The sequence below is a fragment of the Brassica napus genome, unplaced genomic scaffold (assembly GCF_020379485.1).
Source record: "Brassica napus cultivar Da-Ae unplaced genomic scaffold, Da-Ae ScsIHWf_1200;HRSCAF=1717, whole genome shotgun sequence".
In the NCBI taxonomy this organism is placed as follows: domain Eukaryota; kingdom Viridiplantae; phylum Streptophyta; class Magnoliopsida; order Brassicales; family Brassicaceae; genus Brassica; species Brassica napus.
The window spans coordinates 449,918-456,051 of record NW_026014623.1 but is presented as its reverse complement, the minus strand read 5'-3'; the positions used below and the strand labels follow the sequence as shown (position 1 = coordinate 456,051).

The 6,134-nt window shown below is 43.6% G+C and overlaps 1 non-coding gene across 1 annotated transcript; it reads right to left on the bottom strand.

Annotated features, from left to right (window-relative positions):
- Window positions 1-1,247: 1,247 nt before the first annotated feature.
- LOC125596382 lies at window positions 1,248-1,354 on the bottom strand. The gene has a single exon (XR_007331022.1). It is a non-coding gene; the product is annotated as a small nucleolar RNA R71 (small nucleolar RNA).
- Window positions 1,355-6,134: the final 4,780 nt, after the last annotated feature.

Genomic DNA, 6,134 nt, shown 5'->3' with positions numbered 1-6,134 from the left:
TTCAAAAGGTTATAGGTTGCTAGAATAACTTGAATGAGCATTGCATCCCTAACCAGCGAAAGTAGATTAGGGTGTTTGTGAACATATCGGACTTGACCTCTATTGCTTGCTGTCGCATCTTGATCCAAACGAGAGTTTAGGTATCAAGATCGATCAGCATAGGGAGCAGTACCACGACAGTGGGCTGTTCTACTTGAGTGATCCGAGTTCTAGAATTGCTCTTAATTAAACTTGAATAATTGTTTGGCTCACACTTGTTTAACACCCGATAACCACCCTAGGCTAGCATTTTAATCATCTGAAAACTTTAATTCAATCTATTACTTGCTTGTTACGATTCCTCAACTTTAAAACCCCCATATTGTTTTAGCTTGATATTGATCCCATAAAGATAAAGTGTAATAGTTGGTCTCTGTGGATTCGATCCTAAAGTGCTACATCGACATACCATTCGATTGTGGTAGTGTGCACATTAGGTTATTTGGTGTGCGTATACACGTAATATCAAATTGGCGCCGTTGCCGGGGACCATCTTTACCTTTATTTTTTGGTTATTTATTTAGTCTAAGACCTCTAACTTGCCTTATCCTTTTTGTTGCAGCTAATGTTCCAGGTGCATGACCAGTAGACATACTCGGAGAAACGCACAAGGAGAGTTAGTTACATTTACCAACCAGGAGCTAGCAAGGTTAGAAAGAACAAATCGTCAACAGCCAAGGCAAACTGACACCACTATGGGTGATCACGCCAATCAGGATGATCTCGCTGCGGCTATGGCACTCATGCAGCAGCAGATGCAACAAATGCAGCAGACCATCCAAGCTCAGCAGGATGCTGCTGAACAGGCTGCTCTCGCGCAGCAGGAACAACAGGCGCAGACTGTTCCAATCGGGCAGAGAAACCTTCCGCGTAACATCCCTACTACGCGCTCTGCCATTGTTCCTCCACTCTGCACCAGGCAGGACTTCGAGATCAAGCCTGCTTTGATCGGTCTAGTACAGAGAAAGGTGTTCTCTGGTCTCTCTACAGAAATTCCAATGGAGCATATTGAGAGCTTCGAAAAAGTCTGCAGTTTCACTCGCGTGAATGGTGTTCCACCAGACTACATCACGTGCATGTTATTCCCATTCTCTCTTGATGGAAAAGCTGCACGGTGGTTGAACTCTCTCCCTACCGGCTCTCTCACTTCATGGGAACAGGTCCGATCAGCGTTCCTCAGCCATTTCTACTCTAAGGCGAGAACAGCTGCATTGAGGAACAAGATCACCTCCTTCAGACAGCTCACTGATGAGCTTTTCTGCGACGCATGGGAGCGCTTCAATGACTATCGCAGAGAATGTCCTCACCATGGATTTGATGATGATTATATCCTGGACATTTTCTATGATGGAGTGGACTGGAAATACCAAGGTGCTCTAAACTCTGCGAGCAATGGAGACTTCATGACTCAAACCACTGCTGGAGCGTTTAAGCTGATTGAGAACATGGCTGCTAGCTCAGCTAATAAGAAAGAGGAGAGTGATTGCTCCAAGAAAGGAAATAGTTCTGACGCCCAGAAAATAGATGAGCTGACTGCCAAGGTTGATCAGCTACTGAAAAACAACCAAGGGCACGTCTTGAGCATGGAGCAAGCTACGGCCGGACATATTCAGAAACAGAACAAGCGACAACCGCAGAGCAATCAGCAAGCTGTTCCAGCTACTGAGAACAGTCAACCAGATGAGCTGAAGGGTCTGAGTATGATGATGCAACAGCTGTTGCAAGGTCAGCAGGTTCAGGCTAAGGCGTTGAATCAGGTAACCACGGAAATGGATACCAGGATGGGCAACATGTTCACTGAGCTGAATAACAAGTATGACAATCTTGCAATCCACATAAGAAAGATCGATGTTCAGCTTGCTCAAACAGCTGAGAGTGTCAAGAGGCAACAAGAGACGCTCCCTGGAAGAACTGACAAAAATCCTAGGACTGAGCACTGTAATGCAATAGAGCAACCGTTTGCTGAGACTGTTCTAGGCGCAGAAGAGAGAGCAGAGCAGTCTGCTAGCTCTGGAGTGACTGCTCCTAGCGAACCTGCCGAGACTCCACCATCTCGAGTCTATGTTCCCAAGGTTCCCTATCCAATTCCACCTAGACATCTGATGGATCCCATTAGTGAAGAGCAGCTGATAGGTTTTAACAAGATGGTGAGAAGGCTTCCTAAAGAACTTGCCTTCGAAGATGCTCTGCAGATTCGTCCATTGCTCCAGTTCTTTAAAAACTGAGAGAGACTCAAGAGGAGATCAAGGTCCTCTATATTAAAGCACTGTCTACATCAGCATTGAAGGTATTGCCTAAGGTTGATGATCCTGGAAAGTTTGTTTTCCCATGCTCCATCGCAGGAACAACCTTCAAGGATGCTCTGTGTGACTCTGGTTCTTGTGTGAATCTCGTCTCAAAGGCTATTGTAGACGATTTGGGTATTGCTGATGTTGAGCGTTCTCAGCTGACCCTGACCTTTGCAAACTCTTCTAGAGCAGTCCCATATGGAACCATCCGCAGCCTTCATGTTCAAGTAGGGGAATGCATTGTTCCTGCTGAGTTTCAAGTTGTTGAGATGAACAAGGATCATGAGATGCCTTTAATATTTGGAAGGACATTCATTGCTACTGTTGGAGCAACCATCGATATGCCCAACAAGAGAGTCTGCTTCTCCAACATCAACAAGAAAGTTTTCTACAAGGCTGTACCCACCAGATCTTCCTCATCACACGCCTCTCGCATCTCAGTGTTTGATGTAGAAAAGCTGAAGGTTGTTCCAGAGAAGGAGCATGGTGATAAGGGTGAGAGCAGGTTGTTCTCTGATGAAGATCCTAGCACTGATCCTACTAAATTCAGAGGTAATTCAAGGGTGAAACAGAAAGTCCAGAAGAAAAGGATCAAGGGAGATCCTACAATGACTTTGATACCTCTCAAGTGTGATGAGAACTCCATTGAGTATGAGGTAAAGTGCAAGGGTACCTCTAAACCTTTCTCTAAAGTCAGAGCTATTCTCACACATGAGCTGAAGGAGAAAGGGAAAGCTGCTGTGAAAGGGTTGTTGAGCAGAGTTCTGGAGCTGAACATGTCTGATTGTGGAGCTTGTTTTGGAACAAGCCCTCCTGCTCAACCCGACTGATCCCAGTCACCAAGTCAAGCTAGAGACTTAAACCAAGCGCTTGGTGGGAGGCAACCCACTGGTAAGTGTCATTAACATTAGGATTTTCTTTTTACTTATTTTTGTTTTTAGTTTGTTGAGTCTCAGGACATAAATCAGAAAATCCGAGACCGTTGACTGGAGCAAGCAGCTGGTTGCTCTTATTCCAGAGCATCCTTTACCGGAGCAACCGCATCTTGCTCTGTCAGGCTGCTCCGCGCCAGGTAAGTATCTCGACCCAAAAAAAAAAAAAAAAAAATTCTTGTTTTCTCCTTCTCTCTGATTTATTTTCACACCAGGGACGTTGTGAAGTAAGTCGGGGGAGGGTTTTCGTCGTTTACTAACTCGTTTCTTTCTTTTGTTTTTCTTTTGGGTCAATTTGAGTCAGTTTTTATTGAGTCAGTCAAAAATTTGTGGGAATTAGGACCTTATTCCGTGTTGATTACTAACCACCTCGTGCTTTAGTTATCTTATTCAGTGACCTTAGCAGTGGCGAAAGACACACATGTGGACCTGGAACACCCTGACATATCTCACTTGATTCTCTAGAAGTTCTCAGCCGATCAGGTTACACTGGGTAGACTTAACTCCACCTTAATTGAACCTAATCTTAACTGAAATTCTTCTTGTTATGGGCATTAGATCAGGGAAACGAGAACACACTCAGGACTTCTTATCCTTTTTATCCATCTTGCTGATCCTGAGTGGCTAGCTCATCTTTAGCTAGTTCCCACCCTGCACCTTAGCCTTTATTCCACCTTCATGCATTTGTTTTTCAGTGTCATATGTGCAGATATGTGCAAAAAGGTCGGAGAGGAAAGGATCAACGCAGTCTCCTACTCGTTACTGCTGCAGAAATAATGTCAGAAAGGAGAACAAGCAGATTAAGGGAGCAACCGCTCCATAACCAATGAACTGCGCAAGAGCAGGGGTGGAGAACCAGAATGGTCGCGAAATCAGAACCACCAGTGGCACTCAGAACGATCATGTATTACCTCCTTCTTCGTCACATCACCATATCAGTGTTCAAAAAAAAAAAAAAATTAGATTAATGTGATTGAGAAGGGGAAGAAAGAAAAGAAACATGGAGCCACTGGAAAGGTCGAGCAAGAAGTTGGTACCAAGTATTGAAGAGTGTGTAGAGGAAAGTGGAAAGCAGAACAATCAGTTGCCTGTTCCGTCATCAGAACAGTCGCACCAGATAGAGCAAAAACGAGTAGAGGCTGTGGACATCAATGGATCTATCCTCTCTTGCCATTTTGTGTGATATTCTGCATCCTCTTCAATGAAATGGTAGCCCCTAAACACTTTTAACTCCACCATTAAATAGTCTGTTCCACACCTAGACCGTCTACCCTGAATGATGCCTGTGATGAGAAGCTCACGCTACTCTTAAATGAATGTAGGGAGTTCTGTCTCGATAGTGTTGCTTTTTCAGGTTTGAGATGAAGAGTATGGAGCCGATTTTTGAACAGCAGTCACTGGGGTTCCGGTAAGGGTGTGTTGTCCTAGTTTTACTGCTTGTATGGTTCAGAGATTCGTGGTTAAAGTTTGGTTGCTGAGAATAAGAGAGTTCCCACACTTTCAAACCTTTCTCCCTGTTCTTGATACTTGACATTGTTTGAGGACAAACAAGGATCTAAGTCTGGGGGAATTGATATATGGTGTTTTATACATCTTATATATATGCTTTTCAATTGGTTTTCAAGTCTTTATCGAGTCTTTCTAGTCCTTTTCGAGTCATTACAGGTCTGGAGTTGCATTGGATGGGAGATGGATCAGCTGGAACAAAAGAGGCAGCAAACAGTGCAATTTGGTGGTTTTCACGCAGAACAGTCTTGATGACTGTTCCGGATAGCGGAGCAACCCGAGTGATTGTTCCGAGTGAGTGTTCCAGCGGCAGAGATTTTTAAGGAAACTACAATCATTACGGGATTTGCCCTAATTATCCCTATTTTCTCTCCCAGCCGCCTGTGGCTTTGATATATCATATTTTCTGTTTCTCTTCATCATACTACGCTGTTTCGGAGACAAGGAACCAGACCTTAGAGTTGGAAACTTGAGATTCTGCTACTTTGTAAAGGGAGAAGGCCATCTCTCTCGATTTAGAGAAGAACCCCCTGAACCCTATTACTTTATTTCAGTCATATTTCATGTTGCTTTATATCTCTGTCTCTGTGTTTTCTTGCTCCATGGCTGAGTAGTCAGCTTGCTTAGTCTAGGGTGTTAGGGTGTTAGATCCGTGAGCTTGACATAAATAAGTTATAAATCGATTGTCTTCATTCATTGTTGTTCTTAAGGCTTGCATCAAGTTAACCACTTAGTGCCTGATTCTAGGTTTAATCTATTCATCAAAAGTGTTATGGGTTGCTAGACATAACTTGAATGAGCATTGCATCCCTAACCAGCGAAAGTAGATGTTAGGGTGTTTTGTGAACATATCGGACTTGACCTCTATTGCTTGCTGTCGCATCTTGATCCAAACGAGAGTTTAGGTATCAAGATCGATCAGCATAGGGAGCAGTACCACGACAGTGGGCTGTTCTACTTGAGTGATCCGAGTTCTAGACTTGCTCTTAATTAAACTTGAATAATTGTTTGGCTCACACTTGTTTAACACCCGATCAAACCACCCTAGGCTAGCATTTTTAATCATCTGAAAACTTTAATTCAATCTATTACTTGCTTGTTACGATTCCTCAACTTTAAAACCCCCATATTGTTTTAGCTTGATATTGATCCCATAAAGATAAAGTGTAATAGTTGGTCTCTGTGGATTCGATCCTAAAGTGCTACATCGACATACCATTCGATTGTGGTAGTGTGCACATTAGGTTATTTGGTGTGCGTATACACGTAATATCACACATGCTACTCCCCTTGGTGGTTGGCTAGATCTCAGAACCGGAAAGAGTTGGAGTGGATGACGTGGGAATTGAATCTGGTCCAAGCTCGGATG